General features: G+C 31.6%; 1 pseudogene; it reads right to left on the bottom strand.

Moving 5' to 3' along the window:
* Positions 1 to 20,386, bottom strand: part of LOC149527951 (putative beta-1,3-galactosyltransferase 2) — a 31,189-nt pseudogene extending 10,803 nt beyond the window's left edge.
* Positions 20,387 to 20,695: the final 309 nt, after the last annotated feature.

Genomic DNA, 20,695 nt, shown 5'->3' with positions numbered 1-20,695 from the left:
TAGTCAAAAATTGGTTCATAAAAGCATAGGCTTGGTCCCACCAAGCCTATGCCATTCCTTTACCCAAGGCAAAAGTCGATGTGAATTCCCAGGCATGGCGAATTCCCGCCCATGTCACTAGAATCAAGCACCTGATTTGAATTTAGTCGTTAATCAAATCAAACACTCCATTTTTAAATAATCAGCTACCCAATTATTTTAAAAAAGGTTCTTGATTTATAATTAGGTACCCAATTTTGATGTACCCGTTGGGCCCCAAAAGATGCCCCACAAAGCATCTTTCAATTATTGCAATGAATGAATGACAATTTCAAACTGCAATAGTGAATGTCTATCATAATTATTTTATTTTCTTATCTTCTTTTACAATTTTCAAGTTGTTGATTCGAATTCAAAACTGGTGCAAACATGGGATCACAACGTCAATGAGAGAGAAGACAAAGAATTAGAGAGTTGAGCAATTTTTTAGAGGAGAAAGACATTGAGGATACCACGATGGATGAAGAGGTTGAAGAAGAGAACCCAATACAAGGAGATTCAGGTGCAAATTCTAATCAAACATTCAATATAGGTGTGTCTCCAAACCCTTAAGTTTTTTCTCGTGATGAAATTGTTGATTTTTTAGAAGCAGGTTATGATTTAAATGATTTATATTTTCTTCATTAGAATAAATTGCCAAAAAATCATGCACAAAAAACTCCAATAGAAATGCATGCCCCATAAGAAATACTAAGAAAAAATGAAAATAAGATTCAAATTCCAAATAACATTGAAAATGAAATGACAATTGAAAATAAAAATTGTATGAATATAGACATGGAAACACCAAGTACTGAACAAACATGTTAAAATGATATTAAAGTGTATAAACGTAATTTTCATTTTTCTAATGATGTGCTAGATAATCTTCATGGATTGGTTTCATGGAGACAAATTAGGACACATGCTAATAGATTATATAGACTTTTTTTATTATAAGAAATTTGGGTTTCAATGTCAATTGATGTTGCAACTAATTAAAATGTCTAAAAAGTCAAAAGTAATGAAAAGATTAGGAATGTATGCAAAACCTAAGAATAAAAATGAGTCTTTAAAAAAAGTTGTATCCACTATTTCTAGTGCCTTTGATGATATTGGAAAGAGAAGTCACTCTAAAGATAAGAATGCAGCATGATAAGAAATAACAAGAGCTTTAGTTAAAAAATCAACAACTTACAAAAAATTGATTAGTAACATAAGTGGATATCTTAATGTGAATCATAAAACTTTAGAAAGAGATGTAAAGAGAAGGGTTAACTTTGAATGTGATCCAGAAAATATTTTGTGGACTTCTAGTAGTAGACTCCCGAGATGTGATATGAAACTTACTAGTGAAGTCAAAAGTTTGGTTGAAAATTTTTGGCATGATAATACAAGAGTATCACCTAATTTAAGAGATGTTCTTAAATTAAGAGTTGGCTCAAAAATACATGATCCACATCCTAAAAACCTTTTGGATATTACTCAAACTAAATTGTTCAAAAAAATTGTAGATGGTAAGGTGTTAACTATTACCATTAGTCAAAAATCTTTTGAAAAGTGTAAACCATGGTATGTAAGGATTAACAAGGAAAGAATCACATGTTGTTGTAAATATCATGTTCAATTTCGTTACCATTATGATGTATTTCGATCTATACATGGTACTATACATAGTAAAGAAATGTTGCAAGAATGTGGTATAAAAATACCACCTCAAACTCTAAAATATTTCATATCAAGTTTGTTTTGTAAGCCACCTAATGATCAATTCTTTCTTTTCAATGCATGTCTTTCTGGTACATGTGATACGTGTGGCAATCTTTCTTTGTTAGATGAATGTTTTTATGAAAATGTTTTGACTACTTTTGAACAAAAAATAGTTGATGTAAAAAGATTCAAAACTAATGAATATCTATTGATGGATGGGAAGATTGGAAGAAGGTGTGATCTTGATACAGATAAACTTAGTTGTCATACATTTATGGATGAGTTTAAGAGTGTGATCATACCAAAATATTTTAAACACTCTCAATGTGCTAGATGGCTTGATGGACACATTCACATATGTAAGAATATATTTTCAATTGGTATTATACTTTTAGTTGTTGACTTTGCAAAGAACTACTCACTTGCACTGCAAGATGGGGTACAACCACAATATTACAATTTAGTGCAAGTAACAATTTATGTTCATATAGTTTATAGGCATGGACCTAATAGTACAGAGGAGGATAGAAAGATATTAAGAGAGTAACATTTCTATATGAGTAATAATAAACTTTATTCATCTGAGTTTTTATAATATTGTTTCAAGGTCTTTTATGATAATTTAAAAGAGAGACAAATTAAAATGACACAACATTGGATATGGTCAGATAATTGTATAGGACAATTCAAGAATGCTAGAATGTACACATAGGAAAACTAATATCCAACATGTGTGAAATTTTTTTGAGGCTAGACGTGGTAAAGGAGAACATGATGGTGTCGGTGCATGTGTGAAGAGTGCCCTGAGTAGAAAGAAATTAAAATTTGAGGAAAAATCCAAATTCAAAAATGCATGTGATATTGTGGAATGGTGTAACAAAAATTTATACACAAGATCAAGTTAGAACTCTACAATCAAATTTTTCTTCTGCCTAGTTGAAGAGAAGAATATCCTTTCAAGATATAACTATTATAAGAGCTATTGTACCCTACCACCATCTCTTGATTAGATTAGGGCTCAATATAGTTTAGCTTTTTTTTATCCCTAATTTTTAATTATGATTTGAGTGAGGATTAATTATTGTGTAATTTTATTTAGGGAAATCAATTTGGTTAAGATTAGTCAATGTTCATATTTTTTCACTAATAGAGACATGGTTCTATTTGGATTCAACAAATAGTTTGAATACTATCATAATAGTTATTATAAAATTTGATTTTTTATTACACTTTCCTTTTATTTATAATAAGGGTTACAATTTAGTGCTAAATTTTAATTTACCTTATTAGTAGTATAAGGGTTTTATTCAATTTTAAGATTAATATTGGTTAATGATAGTAATTTAGTTTAATGTAATACTTTAATTTAATTTAGTTTAGTTAGGGTTTTTTTTCAATATAATTTAGTTTATGGTTATAATTAATAGTTTTGGAAAAGTTCTTTTAAAATTTTAAAAGGTTTTGAATTAAAAAAGAAAAAACAATATGTTAAGATACTAACATTATATTTATATTATATATTATAAACTATTTTTCAATGATAAATAATTTTATATTAAAAAATTAATGAAAATTTATAAATTAAAAATATTTTTTAATTGAATATTAGAATTATATATATATATATATATATAATGAAAAACATTAAAATTTAAAATCAATAATCTCATATATTGTCATCACCATCAAATAAATTGATTCTTTTAAAATATTTAATTATTATGCTTAATATATTCTATCTAATTAAACTATTAAACTATGACAAGTTTACTAAAATTTGTATTACTTGAATATTTTATATTCCAAGCATAACGGGAATCTCTTATAATCAGGGTAAACTTTAAGAAAGCTTCCTCCAAAAAAGACATAAAATATTGGTGAACCTTTCATTATTTTGAAAAAAAAAAATTATTTCTATTAGTGAATCTCTCAATTTTTTATTCCATATATGATAAATATTGGCAATTATTTTCAAATCGTAGCATTTTATATAAAATATTGACGAATCTCAATAATAATAGGAAGTTCATTAATCGGCATGGAATATTACAAATCAAATTTGAACATTTTTTAACCTTGTGTAATATTATGAGGATCGTTACACATACTTTAAATCAATAGAGAAAACTAAATATTGGTGATATATTCTTAAAGAAACTAATAATTATGATAATTATTGATCAGTTCAATTTAATTTCTACAATAATATATAATATTTAGGTGACTCAAATCTAATCATATATTGAATATTGTGGCAAATAGTTGAGTTTAGATTTTTCAATAAAATAAATTATTGAGCAATTTTAAATATTCTAAAACTAAATTTTATAAAACTATGGCAATTTAGGTTATGTCAAATCTTAAATTATTAACCAAACTACTAGCCAAAATTTTCTAAAGATACTCAATTTGTGAATATTAGCCACTAAAATATACCTTGCTTATAATAATACATTGCAATGTTAAGAGTCCTTCAAATTTTAAGATGTGGATAAAATATAGCGCAGAGAAAAACAAAATTTTCTATGAATGATAAATCATCAAAGAATCAAAGATATGCAAATTTTAGGGTTACCACCTAGCTCTTGCCAAACATCATTTTAAGACAACAAAAAAAGAAGTGTCATATATTTAAATATTTAAAATATTGGATAATTTTTTAATCTATCAAAATTGAAAATAAGATTTTTAATATAAAAGTATATCAAAAATATTCAAATATAAACATATATTTAAAATTTATAAAATATTTAAAATTTATAAGTATTATAAAAATTATTAAATATTATTAATTATTTAAAAAATATAAGACTTCAATAAAATTAAAAATAATAAAATGTCTCCAAACAAAGAAATGAATTTAGATTCACTAAATAAATTTATAATATTTTATTTTTAAATAGCTAAAAGAACATTTCTAACAATAATTAGATTGCTAGGAATCGTCTCCTCAAACAAATAATAGGTCATAAGAGAAACCTAAATAATAGGATTTTTTTTTTACTAGAGCCTATGAGAAATAGAAAGAAATAAATAGTTCACAACTACAAACCTCTTCTGGTTGTTCCACTTAGTTCCATGTAAATGATATTGAATTAAGATTCATGATATATTAAATTATTTCTAATATTCTATTTGTATATTTAGAATTTCTTCACAAAGAATGAAAATAAATTCTTCTTGTTCTAGCTAGATTCACAAATAGAAAAGATTATACTAGTAGAGCATATAGGAGAAACTTTATTTTAAAAAATCTTAAATAAAGAATCTCTTCTTATTCCAACTAGGCTTACAAAGAGAAAATAATAGTAGTAGACCATTGGAGAAATCGAAGAGTCTAAAAAAAATTTAAATAAAGTATTTCATCATGTTCCAATTAGTCTCACATCATTGAATATTGAATACTATATTTTATATTTCATTTGTATGGTAAAAATTTCAACTAGTTGCATGTTTGAGCATACAAATAGACCATAAAAGAAACCTTAACAAAAAGTTAGTTCCAAAATAAGAATCTCTTCTTGTTTAACCTCACATCATTGAACATTAAACCCTAAAATTTATATTTCAATTTAACTTGTACTATTTCATTTACATAGAAAGAATCTCTTTTTGCTCCAAATAGTCTTACAAATAGAAAAGAATATAGTAGTAGACTGTACGAAAAATCAAAGTAAATAGTTAATTTCTAAATAAGAATTTCTTCTTGATTCAAATAGTTCACATCATTTCACATTTAATTAGGGTCTAAATTTCACATTTAACTAGGATTCACATTTCAAATTATTTATAGTAATCATTTAAATAATATGGATTTTTTCTCCATACAACTATTCTCATATCATTTACTATTAAACCCAATGCTTTCATCAAGAACATGTACAAGGGTACAACCTATAATTATATGAAGTTGTTGATACAATATATATGATATGAGACATCTCTGTATTTATTTATTTATTCATGTAAGCATCTATCATTAGAATTTATATAAATTGAATAGAAATAGTCATTGTAATTAAAGATTATGAAAGGCTACACTAGCCAAAACAAGAGTTGCATGTAGTAGGAGTCCCACCATTTGTTAAAAAATATAAGATTTGTGTCATTGCAGTTATAAATCACCCCAAGTAAGAATGTTATTTCAATTTAGCTTTGCACATTTTTTTACATTTTCTATGGCTAAAAAATACCATTGATATGGTTCTACTAAATAGATATACCAAATGTGAGAGAAATGTGAACTATTTTCAAAATGCCCACTAGAACATGTCCTAGCCCATTACCAAGATAGTTGTTTGTTATATATTATAGAAGATTGTCATGAATTCATTCTCCTCTTGCACAAAACAATTCTAACAATCTCATGTCTTCAAAAGTGTGAATCTAAACTAACTATTTTCAAAATGCCCACTAGAACATCTCCTAGCCCATTACCAAGATAGTTGTTTGTTATCTATTATAGAAGATTTTCATGAATTCATTCTCCTCTTGCACAAAAAAATTCTAACAATCTCATGTCTTCAAAAGTGTGAATCTAAACTAACTTACTAACCTGCAAAGATTGAAGTAAATAAATCCTATTTCCTTGAAAGGGATAGAAAACATAGTGTATCTTGCCAATAAATGCATGTCCATCTTCTCCAAGAAGTTGCATTCACAAAGTTGGGAAGAAATAATATACCATGAATGATCTACTTGAGTACCTTGGAGACACATTATCAAGTGAATGAGCAATATTCATTTTTAAGCATAAAGCAATGTCCCTGAACTAAGTAGTAGGTTATCATATAACAATATCTTTTTATCAAAATCCAATGATTTCATTATATGCACAAAATGACAAGAAGTCTTGACTGTATAAAATAGCACTAAAAGTGATCTATTCAATGGAATCCTTCAAGAGATTTGAATTATTAAAGCACTTTCAAATTGCATTTTGACATTAGAGGAAATAGATCAGTGATCAAAAGGAAAAATTTCTAGAAGCGATGGACAAAAGTAATAAAGACTTTTGTTAAATGTTGTATTTTTAGCCACCTGCATCACATGCATATATAAGGTAGATTTATTTCACTAATTATGAACTACTTCAAAAGATGCTACATCTATTTGTATATCAAAAGTCCTAGTCAAATATAGAGATTTTGAATGCTCTGATAGACATGCATGCAAAATGACATCAAAATTAGAAATCAAGAAGAATATTTTTCATTCATGTATTTACATAAAACTATACAGGTACATATATAGTTGTGTGCCAAATACATAAAGCTACAGGAAAGCAAATAGGAAAGAATCAATTTAGGAAAGAATAGTTTAAGAAAGAATCAGTTCAATATTAGAAACAATCCAATATTGCAACACTCCCCCTCAAGTTGGTGCATAGATATCCCACATGCCCAACTTGCCCAAAAACTTTGAGAACGCTCGACTTGAAACTGCTGTGGTAAGAATATCGGCTAGCTAATCTTCTGATCGAATCTTAGGTAGCTCCACAATTTTCTCAACCAACTTGTCCTTAATAAAGAATCAATATACCTCCACATGCTTTGTACAATCATGTTGAGCCAAATTATGAGCAATATCACATGCTAGTTTATTGTCACAATATAGTTGAATTGGCCACCTAGGCAAATAGCCCAAATCTCTTAGGAGAATTCTTAGACACAATGCTTTGCATACTCCAAGTGCCATACCTCTAAATTCTCCTTCCACACTTGATCATGCAACAACATTTTATATTTTTGCTTCTCCATGTAATGAGATTACCTCCTACAAAGGTGAAATAACCTTAAGTAGAATGCCTATCATCTATTGCTCCAACCAAGTCAACATCAGTATATGCATCTACACTTTGATAATCCTCATTTCTAGTAAATAAAATTCCTTTTCCAGGAGCAGACTTCAGATACCTCAAAATGTGCATAACTACATTCATATGTTGCTCTCTAGGATTATGCATAAATTGGCTAATAATACTTGATGCGTAGGGAAGGCCTGGCCTTGTGTGTGCTAAGTACATCAATCTTCCTACAAGTCTCTAGAATCTGCCTTTATCAACTAGTACCTAATTAGACTCAATACATAAGTTCAATCCTTCTTCCATGGGTGAGTCAATGGGTTGACATACTGACATACTGATTTCTTGTAACAAGTCTAAGGCATACTTTCTTTGAGATAGAAAGATCCCTTTATCAGATCGAGACACTTCAATCCTAGGGAAATATTCCAAGGGACCGAGGTCTTTCATTTTGAATTCTCTAAACAAGTAATCCTATATAGCCCTCCTTTCTTTAGGATCATTTCCTATAACTATCATGTCATCCACATACATAATAAGTGTAGTGATCTTACCCTACTAATTCTTTATGAATAAAGTATAGTCTAAATTGCTCTGACAATAACCAAAGGCTTTCATTGACTTTATGAATCTTTTGAACCATGACCTCAGAGATTGTTTCAACCCATATAGTGACTGCTTTAATCTGGACACCTTCAAACTATGTATTTCTGGTATCATGAAGCTAGGTGGAAGTTCCATGTATACTTCTTCAAATAACTCTCCATGTGGAAAGGTGTTCTTCACATCAAACTATTGTAATGGCTAACCCAAGTCTGTAGCTAGAGACAACAAGACTTGTACTATATTAATTTTAGCTACAGGTACAAATGTCTCTATATAATTGATCCCATAGGTTTGGGTGTACCCTTTTTCTACTATTCTTGCGTTAAAGAATTTAATTGTACCATCTACTTTGTACTTAACAGTATAAACCTACTAACATCCAACTAGTTTCATTCCTTGTAGATGGTCAACAAGTTCCCAAGTATTATTTTCCTGTAATGATTTCATCTCCTCATTCATAGTGGCTTTCCACCTTGGATCGGTTAAGGCTTCCTACACATTGTTAGGAATAGATACAATAGATAATTGATTTACAAATGACTGATTTGATTCTGACAAAATAAGGGTTCGACATTAATGACTCATAGGATATTTAACTTTACTAGAAAATTTGGGTTCATATGTGAATTTAGGAATACATCTAGTCAGATGCTAAGGTAGCTATTTTCTAGATGGTTTGGAAACATCCTTGGTAAGTGATTGGTATGGTGTGAGGGACTTACATGGAGGTGGACCCATAGCTTTAGTTTCTGGGTGTTCATCACTACTTTGATCGAAAGTTTCACCTACTTCTTGATTAATAGTTTCAGAGAGTTCCCCTTCTTTAGAGATGTCCAAGCTACCCACATCTTCAAGGATGTGAACATCCACATCTTCAAAGGTGTTATCCACATCTTCAAATATTTCCAAGCTACCCATATCTTAAGAGATGTAAACATCCACATCTTCAGAGATGTGATCATCATAGTCTAGAGTCTAAATTTCTTTCTGGTGCTCCCCCTGAAGTTCAAGCTCAAAGGAAAAATATATCAAGTCTTCATGAAAAACTACATCCAATGTAATAAATATTCATTGGGTTGGTTGATGATAGCATCGGTAGCCCTTTTGGTAAACAACGTATCCTAGAAAGACACATCACAACACTTGAGGAGATAACTTGTTGTGTTGATGCTTATGGAGGTGTACAAAAGCTACACAACCAAATACATGAGGACATAAATTTGGGACAACTGGAGCAACAACCACCTTAGTGAGAGGCTGGGATGGTGTTTGGAAATCAATAGTTCTAGAGGGTACCCGGTTGATCAAATATGCTACAGAAGTAAGTGCTTCGCCCCAATAGGATAATGGCATATGGGCTTCTATTAGAGAAGCATGCACAACCTCCAACAAGTGAAATTTTTTTCTCTCAAATACCCCATTCTCCTAAGGTGTATTGGAACAAGTAGTTTGATGAATAGTTCTGTGTGCTTCCAGATACTACTAAAGCTCAGAACTCAAATATTCACCTCCATTGTCACTACAAAGAACTTGAACTTGTGTATTGTACTGAGTATGAATCATGTTATAAAAGTTTTGAAATAACAAGTTAACATCACTTTTAGACTTCATTAAGCATACCCAAGTCATCCTAGTACAATCATCAATAAAAGTAACAAACCAATGTGATCCACCCAAGGTAGTGACTTTGGACAAACTCCAAACATTAGAATGTATGATCATAAATGGAATTGGACTTTTATTCAAAGTTAATGGAAAAGAAGCATGATGGCTTTTTGCAAGTTCACAAACTCCACACCGGAAGCTGGAAACATCAAATTTTCCAAATAAACTAGGAAATAATTTCTTTAGATAACCGAAGGAAGCATCTCCTAAACGTCGGTACCATAACCAAATTTTAGATTTTTGCTTGTCCCCCTCATAGCCATCCATCACTAGATCTTGATGCAACTTGTCTGAACTCTTTGACACCAAGTCCAAGTAATATAGCTTCCCTCACCTAAGACCACAACCAATCATTTGCCTCATTTGGATGTCCTTAAACACATAGAAATCAAGCCAAAAAATTACAACACAAAGTAAAGTAGTGGTGATTTGGGAAACTGAAAACAAATTGTAATCTAAAGATAGAACCACTAAAATAGAATCTAGATACAAAATATCAGTGAGAGATAAGGATCCTTCACCAATAATTGGGGCCGAAGAGCCATTCGTAGTGGAAAAAATAAATTGTGAGGATGGTTTAAGGGACGAGACATGTCTAGAATCAAACATCATATGATTTGTAGCACCATAATCAATTATTAATGCACTATTACAAACAAGTGTGGACATATTTAAAGACTTATCACCATTACCTACTATTGTTGCTAATGTTGAGATTTGTCCAGCAACATTATCATCTATCTTTGTTTCAACAAATGATGCACTAGAGGTCTTCTTGGAATTCTTCTTCCGTGAATGCGACTACAATCCCACCATTTTGGATACCCAACAAGTTCAAAATAGTGACTTTTGGTATGACTAGTTTGATTGCAATGGGTGCATTTGTAGGTGGATTTATCAGCACCATTAGTGATCTTAGGCAAGTTTTGAGGAGGCCCATTCTAATTAGATCGGTTTCAAGTCACCATGGCTAAAGCTTCAATCTTTTCTAGTTCTCCAATCATTGTTGTGCATCGAACAAATTCACAATGGACCAATGCATAACATGCTTCTAATTCGACAATAGGATCCTTTCTCAAAATTTCACCACAAACTTGTTCGAAGTCACCATCTAATCCAGCAAGAAAAATATAAACCCTTTGTCATTGAACTAATTTTTGGTAAGATTCTACATTGTTCTCACTTTCCATGATCACTTTATCACGATGATCCAACTCACCAAAAATCTCGGTTAATTCTCCATAATACACAAAGAGTGTTCTACCATTATGTTTGGCTGAGAAAGCCCTCTAATTCAAGAAAAACACCTCAATTCATCTGCTCCATCATAAAAAGCCTTAGAAAGAGCTTTCCAAATATCTCGAACAGTGGGTAAGCGAATGTGTCACTTCATAATTTCTTGAGACATGGATATCAACAACCATCTTTTGATCTTTTGATTGTCTGCATGCCACTTCTCATATCCATCATCCTTCTCGATAGGTGGCTATGAGTTACCATGAATGAGAGAGAGTTTCTCCTTCTCAGCAATATGCATCTCCATGATTTTAGACCATGATTCATAGTTTGTTTCATCGAGTGTAATCCTTGCCTTGAATGATGAACCTTTGGATTGAATAATAATGGGAGAAAATTTGCTCCCAAATACTTTTGAATATAAATCAGCCATGGTTCAATAAAGGGATACAAATGATTCAAGCTTCAAAGCTCTTATACCAACTTGAAATTCAAAAATCAAGAAGAATATTTTTCATTCATGTATTTACATAAAATTGTATAGGTACATATATAGTTGTGTGCCAAATACATAAAGCTATAGGAAAGGAAACAACTAGAGGAAAAAAAGGAAAGAATCAATTTAGGAAAGAATCAGTTCAAAGAATCAATTCAGTATTAGAAACAATCCAATATTGCAACAAAATGTAGGATTGCAAGCAAGGAACACTAACTATTTCATAAAATGTTCCAAAGAAATCGGAGATTGTGGATAGAAAGGATTGTAAGTATCGAGGTTGAAGCTAATTCCTTGTTGATACAAAGAGAAAACATGGAGAACCATAACCACTACTTTGAACTATTCAACCATGTCCCTTGTTGATCACAGGTTACTTTAGAAAATATGTGTGCAAGAAAGAAGTGTGGTGATTGCTTGACAAAAGCCTTCAAAGGAACATCCATTAAAAATTATGTTTCAAGTTGTGAGAAATGGGAAGCACAGAAAAAGGAATTTAAATTATTTTTTAGAATGGCTCATTTAGATGCCATCTCATTATATCATGATGATGTGGAAGTTTTATGAATATAGATTATTAGCAAAGCTAAGGATATTTAAAGCAAACATAATTGGTGAGGTACAAAATATGAACACATAATCAGTGTCAAGTTTGACCATATACCTACAAATTATTCTGGGTCTATGTTTATATGTCTTAGAAACTTTCAAAGTAGATGAAAAGTGGAATCGTTAAGGATGCACATCAACTATTTGATAGAATACCCAAGTATATAGAATGTGGTTGAAGTGTGTGTATGTCATTGAATATTAGGAAATATTTTGAAGAATATAAGAAAATGTAATTGACAGTGATAAAAAGGAGCCAATTTAGTAGAAAATCTATAGAAAATATTCACTCTAACAAACGATAGTACAGATAGCTAGCACAAGATTAGAAAATACCCAGATTAAAAATGGTCTACAATATATAGTTGGGTAGATTATGAACATCAAGGATGACCAACTAGCTCACATATGACATAAGCAGAAATAAAATGTTGGCCTAAAACATAGTAAATTACATATATATTATATTCAACATTAACATTAAGATGAAAAGACCATGGTTATTAGCATAGAAAGGACTATCTTTATACAAATAGATGTCCACATATACCGTAGAGTTAGGATGTTTGAGGATTATGGAATAGAGTATTTCATCTATCCAACTATTAATAATTCAAATTCCAACTAGGAGAAACTCCTACTTCTTATGAATTTTTCATCTATGAAGTGTTGTATTATTCTTAGTACATGTTTGAAATGGTTGATGAATAAACCAATGAATTCTATACAATTAACTACCAAAGAACTTATAACAGTAAAAGTAATTCTAGACAATTAACTACCAAAGAACTTATAAAATCACATATTCAATAATGTAATATAAAAATTTGTAGAAGCCATCTTAACAACTATACCTTGTATTAGTAATGGAAGAAGCACTTTACTTTTTAGTGAATCTTGGGTTACTATTGTCTCATTCCAAGAGATGACTGTTAAACAAGACTTATAGAATTGGCTCTAATCTATTATAGGTATCAAAGTAGAAAAATACCTTTCTTGGAGGAATGTAAAGGTTCTTTGCATTGACCTAGAAAACCTATGGTTGAGATAAAGGGAGGTAAAGGGAGTTAAGGAGAATTGTTGGCATTAGAAGGGAGGAAGTATGAACTCTTAAAACCTAGCTTCCTGGTGAATTGTTGGCATTAGAAGGGAGGGAGTATGCACTCTAAAAAGCTAGTTTCCTAGCCCTTCTCTATTTAACATTATGTAGGAAGAAAAATGGATTTGGAAACATAACAATAATGGTCTCTTCTCGATCAAGTCTACATACTCTATGATAGAACTGGTGGGAGAAGATTCTAATTTGTGGAAAGAAGCTTGGGTGGCTAACATTTCCCCAAAAATTAACTGCTTTTGGTGGGCAGTTGCTCATGAGAAAATCATAATTTTAGATAATCTCAAAAAAAGAGGTTTCAACTTTGCTAATAGATGTGTTTTATGTGAGAATGTCACTAAAACTATCGACCATTTATTTATTTAGTGTTCCTTTATTAGAGATATATAGCTTTGTGTTGTAGGAAACAAGAATTAATATAGTGATGATGAGATCGATCAATCTTCTTATACCATAATGCAGCAAAGCTTCTAAACTCCACCCTATCCTTCACAACCTATGGCCTCTTATTCCCCCCATTATTGCCTAGTCTATATGGAAGGAAAGAAACAATAGAATCTTCAAAGAAGAGAAAAAGAAAATCCCTCCTATTTTCTATATTAGTAAGAGAATTATCAGGGAGAGAAACAATAATTGTCTACTTCCCTAAAGGGTTGATGTATCCTACACTGATAAGAATCAAACAAAATTGGAATGTCACACAAGGCTTGGTCAATTTAAACTAGAACAATATTTGGAAAATAAAGTAGTATAAAAGGATTCTTCCTTATGAAAATTGGATAATACAACATGGATGGTTGTTATAAAAGAAATTTGGGCATATCGGAAGCAGGTGGTATCATAAGAAACAATAATGGTCTTCTTCTCATGGGATATTCTATGAAAATTAGAGTTAACTCTAACAATTTTACTAAGGGAGTTGCTATGTGGTATGGAGTTAAACCCTTCCATGACTATGAAGCTGAAAATATAGAATTCGAAGGAGACTCAAAACTTATAACTAATATCATTCTTGATAAAACTAAGTGTTGATGGTGCATTTAGAGTCTTATGGATGATTGTAAAAGACATCTCCAATCCTTTCAAAATATTATAATAAGACATACCTTAAGAGAAGGAAATAAAGCTATTGATTTTATGGCTAATTGGGGGCTTGTTTTTTAAAATTGGGGACAGGTTTTTGATATTGAAAGTCATGAGGAGTTAAATATTATAGTATTAAATGATCAAAGACACACCCAATTCTAGAAAGAGAATGAATGGAAAAGACTACTCTTTTTCCATAAATATCAATGTTAAGAAGGAAAAAATATTTGGTGTCTTTAGTCAATTTTGTAATTTCTCAAAGAAGTGGAATTTAGTTAGAAGGATGAATAAAGTGTTGAATGAAAAACTTGGTCAAATTTTTTTTTCTAAATAACATATTTTAAATTAAAAAATTAATCCTAAATTCAGCAGAGATACCTTTTGCATTTTAATCATGAAACTTTTGTGGAAAAAATCTATAATAAGGAAGACTATGACACATGATATTGTAATAATTTTGAAATCTAAGGAGACTTCGATGAATAATTGAAAGTAAAACACCTATTTATGGAATGGGGGATGTGGCTTAATGCATCATAATGACCCCTGTCATTTGAAAGGTCTAAAAGTTATCATTTTTTATGTCAAGGATTTCTCAATTAATGTGGTAAAAAGTTAAATTTTGTACCACTTCTCATTTTTCTATTTGCCTGTATACTATCATTAACTATTATTGCTTGGTTTTAGGAGGTTTGAGGAGGATAATTAAAATGCAGAAAGACATTGAAAGGTAGGGTAGGTTTAATACTACTACTTTTGATGAAGCTTGGGTTTTTTTAAAGGCTTATATTTGGGGGATCCTTTCAAATGGGTCAAGAAAAGAAGCTACAAGAATTTTTTGCAGAATGAGGAAATATGGAACTACTTTGTGAAGGCAGGGTTGAGCAATTACATTTTAGTGATGAAAAGTCACAACTCCATGCTTTCTACTGTGTTTCAAAATTCTTGGTACAACGATGAGGTACCATAGGTAGTGTTAAGTTTATTGTGACTCCCCAACTAATTAGCGAGGTGATGAGATTGAGATGCAAAGGGGATAAGGTGGAGAGGAAAGGGATACGAAATTATAGAAAATTCAAGAACAAGTTTTTTGAAGGTATTGAATAGCCGGTTAGAATTAAGTCTGGTAATGGGTACGATCATACTTCTCTCCCTTGCCCTTTGCAATTGTTTCCCTTTGGGTTATGCATTATTTTACTTTAGAAAGACAGTTTACCACTTATCATGGCTACCACTTCCCACTCTTGAACATGTTAAAACATGGTGAAAAGATAAACATTGCTTTCATTTTATTTTCCTCTTTAGCCAATAGTATAAAAATAGGGATAATCAACTCATTCACCAGGATTTGATTTTCATCCTCTATCACCATGTGTTTTCCCATCATCTAGGTTTAGGTAAGTGTCTTATTGATAAAGAGAGCTCTCTAGAAACTCTTGGAAAATCTATGGTTATTGAAGAAATTAAGTTAGATAATGAACCAGAAACCCCTCTTCTTGAGCCTGGAGAATCAGTTAATCCCAAGCAAGAATCTAAAAAACCTAAGGGTAAAACAAAAACACTTCAAGAATCCTTTATGTTGGAAACCCCAACTAAATGGAAAATGCCACCAAATCAAACCTTGCTGGTACCCTATGAAAAGTAAAATCCTTAGAGAAGTTATTGAGGTAGATAAATAGGATTCTAAGGATTCCAATAGGGAAGCTTTGGAGACAAGAATTTGAAAGCTCAAAGGTACCATATTGAGGCCATCTTTCGTGAAAGGAGGTTAGAGAGATTGAGTTTTGAAAAGGGCAAGAATTACAAGGAAGAAAGTATAGAGGAAACCCAAGATAAAAATGAAGAGGATGCTTATTATACTAAGATCAAAGAAACACCTAAGTAAGATGAGAATAGTACTACTAAGCAAGAATTCAAAGCCAATGCTGATGGAAAAGACTCAAATGAGGTTGAGAAGGATTCCTAGGAAGCTTGTATTGAGGTTGTTTTAGGGCATGATGTTGAGATCCCCAATGCTGATAATCCTACTGAAGAACAAATTAAAACCTTGGAGATTATTTCTACTAATGAGGAAGGAAAGGTTGAAAGATAAAAAATCACCTAGAAGACTAGATTAAGGCCCTTAATGAAAAAGTGGTGTCTTTGAACAACACATTTGATAATAAAATCACTTGCGTTGAAATGGGTGTGGTCATCTCCACTTTATGCAAGGTTCAAAAAGAGACAGTGTAGAAGGCTATCTATTACTAGACATAGAAAATTTTAAAAAGTTGGAATTCAAAAGAATAATATTCAAGTAGAAATGAAAAGTGAAAAGGATGTTCACAATTGAGCTGAAGATCTTAGGTACATAATCAAGGAATGGGAGAATATAACTTGAAGGCCTAGCTTTCTAGGTCTTGGGCTTCCTTTTCTCTTTTTCTTTTAATGTTTTGTTTGTTCTCTTTAGCTTTGGTGTGGGTTATTGTGCCCCTGCTTATAATTTTGGGACATAGTTTTAATATTGCTAAGTTTAAACTAAATTATGTTAATCCACAATACTCCAAGACTCAGTTATTTTTGGTGATTATCAAAAAAAATTTGGCTTATTAGTTAGACTCTAGAATTAGTAGTTATTACTATAGTTTTTTATTAAGTTTTGTTTGGTGGTGAATCTCTAACAATTTGTGTTAGTGATGGTCTTTTATGTAGCTTGGTTGTAATAGCCTAACACATAAATGTTATCTAGTTCTACAGGTTCAGGACTACCTTCTCACCTCCTTTAATAAAAAACAACTATAAATAAAAACCATTTTTTAATTGAATGATTTTTGGAAGATCTTTTAAAGGAATTTGAGAGAAAATGTCTACCATGTTGAGGCACATCTTGCGGGCTTGTAAAATATTATTACATCTTGAGATACTATCAAAGTTGTTTAGATTAAGCATAATCTTTAAAGGATTTGATGAACCCAATACAATGGTTGAAGTTTAAAATATGGAAAATTTTTGACAAGTCAATGATGAACAATATTTCTCATGCTTCTTTTTATTATTATTTAATAAGAGCTGGAAAAAAATTGACAAGTCAAACTCAAGTATTAAGTTTAATTTACTATTTTTTTTTTGTTAGTTAAGTTGGTCTAATTGATTTATTTATGAATCTTATTGAAAACATTAAATGTTGGCAAATAATTTTTTTTTTTTTTTTGTTTATAATTGGTTGCAAAAAATATTTGAAAATCAAAATGAAAAAAGTAGTATTTAAAATATATAAAATAAAATAAGATAATTGCTACCGCTAATAAAGACGTACTATTCATATAAAATGAAGTGAAAACATAAGCCTCTGCTACATAGGTGAAACTAACAATAAGTGTGTCAAGGTTTTATTTTCATCTATTAAATAAAATAGAATTTGAAGAAAGTATAAACAAGTATATGTATTTGAAAAAAATATGAATTGTAAATGATAAATTGTATTAGAAACTGGTGTAACAAATATTTAATTCTATTTGAGTATATTAAAGTGTGTGTATGTGTGTATATATATATATACACACACTTTTCTGACTCCTCTAATAAAAAAAACAAAAAATAGATAGTCAACTAGACGAGGAGGATATGAGAATTCATCTTCATAATGCAACCATAGTGCTCCAGCTCCTGGCAAATAAATAGATGGCATGGGTACTAGATTTTGTCTTCTTAGCCCAGCAATCTCTGTCCTAGATTGAAGGCGGTGCGCCCGTTTGCAAGCACTTGTATAGAGTTAAGAAAGACAAAGCATTATATATTTTTGTATATGTTTCTTAGCATGCTCGAATCATTCTTATTATTTTTATTATTAAGATGATGATATTGGTATTGAAAAAAGTTAGGAGCAGTTGCGACTGGTCACCCCACCATTAAGATCCATATAAACATAAGCCCAGAGTTTCATGTCAGCATAGAATACCCATCCACCATTTAAGATATCTTGAAATTGTTTGAGACAGAAAAACCCTAAGAAATGGAGCACTACTCATCATAAAGAGTGATCAGCAACGAGAACGAGAAGCCCAAATGGAAAACAATAGTCTTAGATCTGGAGAACACCCTTGTTGAAAGGATTAAACAGAGAATGAAAATGTTGCAATAAGAAGAAATACACAACACCAGATTTATCCTGGTTCACCACAATAGTGGCTACGTCCAGACTGCAGAGTATTGAATTACATAAGAAAAAGTTAAGTTACAAATGAGCAGGAGCAGCATATAAAAGGGCTCCAATAATATTACAAATGAAGAGTCTTTGGAAACCAAGAGACTCGATTATTGGAGGGAAAAGAAGACTTGACTATTGGCCTTCACAATATCAACAAACTCCCACCTGAAGGACAACCAATGCTGCAACTAATCACCCAATACCCTGCTCAAAGAATGATCTATCTTTTCTTCACAAGCCCAAGAGAAGTTCTAGCACATTCAAACTTCTCTTTGGCAACAACCTTCATGAATATATTAGCCAGATTTATCTTGGTGTCAATCTTGACAAGATTCAACTTGCCCTCTTCGACTGCATGACGAACAAAGTGAGCATGTGCATCAACATGCTTGGAGCGACGTTGTGATGACTGATTATGTGCCATGAAGATCACACTACGACTATCACAAAACAGATTATATTCATTTTGATGAACTTTCAATTCACCAAGTAACTGCTGAAGCCAAATCATTTCCCTTGCACCTTCGGAAAGAGCTAAGTATTCAACTTTAGCTAAGAAAGAGCAATGCAATGTTGCAACCGTGAAGCCCAACTGATCGCAGCTCTAGCAAATGTCAAGGTGCAACCAGTGGTAGACCTTCGTTTGTCCAAGTCTCCGGCAAGATTAGAATCAGTGTAACCTTGTAGTTGAACTTTGTTTCTGCCAAAACATAAAACATAATCTGAAGTAACTTTTAGATACCTTAGTATCCATTTGACGGCTTCCCAATGAGCTTTGCCAAGATTTCTCATGAACCTGCTCACAACTCCCACCGCATGAGCAATTTCGGGGCAAGTAGAAACCATAGCATACATAATACTACCAATGGATGATTTGTATGGAATTTTCTCCATAAATTCTTTTTCTTCCTGTGTTTGAGGACATAATTTAGAACTTAATCAAAAGTGACCAGCAAGAGGAATAGGAGTTACTTTTGATTCAGCCATGCCAAATCTGTCAACAACTATGTCAATGTATTGTTTTTGAGACAAAGTGATTTCCCTCTTTTTCCTATCCCTTGTGATTGTCATACCAAGAATCTTTTTGGCCACCCCTAAGTCTTTCATTGCAAATTGGCTTGCCAATTTTTGCTTCAACTCATTAACGATTCTTTTGTTTGTGCCAGCTACTAACATGTCATCGACATAAAGAAGAAGGATGACAAACTCTCCACTTGGAAGTTTCTTGAAGTAGACACATGGGTCTGATTCACATCTTGTGAAATTATGCTCAGCCATGAAGCGATCAAATTTTACATACCACTATCTTGGGGCTTGTTTCAGGCCATACAAGCTCCGATTTAATTTGCAATAAAGGTGTTCATGTCCCTTCTTTACGAACCCTTGTAGTTGCTCCATGTACAGTTCTTCTTCTACATCACCATGTAGGAAAGTTGTTTTCACATCAAGTTGTTCTAATTCAAGATCCCATGTAGCTGCTAATCCTAGAATAGTTCGGATAGTTGTCATTTTGACAATTGGTGAGAAGATTTCATTGAAATCTATCCCTTGTTTTTGATCAAATCCCTTTACCACCAATCTAGCTTTGAAGTGTTTATTGCCTTCCACTTCATCTTTCACACGATATATCCACTTGTTCCTAAGTGGTCTTTGATTAGGTGGAAGAGATACCAAATCCCAGGTTCGATTCTTGAGTAAAGAATCCATTTCTTCACGCATCGTTGTTTTCCATTTATCACTATTGACATCTTTGAGAGCTACTTTGAATGTAGACGGTTCTAAAAATTCTAAAACTAGAATTGAAGGCTCTGCTTCTTCAGCGTACAATAATTCATAATCAGAGAATTTAGCCGGCATTCTTCATTCTCTAGTGGATCTTCTCATTTGGGGTTCTTTGTTCTCTGGTTGAACCAATTCAAATGGAGAACCAGTTACACTAGTTCGCTGGTTTAAATGTTGAATGCCCTCTCTGCTGCTTGAGAACAGATTACTATGAAGTGTGCCTTCTCCCTATGATATATTTGTATTGGGTGCCTCAAAACCGGTATTACCAAGATGCTGGTTTGTGCTCCCACCATGATTATCCTGCACATTAACGTCCTGCAAATCAATTTGTAGACCCTATGAAATAGCTCTAACACATTACGGATGGAGTTCTGCACCCTG

Source organism: Cupressus sempervirens, chromosome 11, assembly GCF_028749045.1.
Source record: "Cupressus sempervirens isolate cs-2001-9-10 chromosome 11, ASM2874904v1, whole genome shotgun sequence".
In the NCBI taxonomy this organism is placed as follows: Eukaryota; Viridiplantae; Streptophyta; class Pinopsida; order Cupressales; family Cupressaceae; genus Cupressus; species Cupressus sempervirens.
This window is presented reverse-complemented; position numbering and strand designations above follow the sequence as displayed.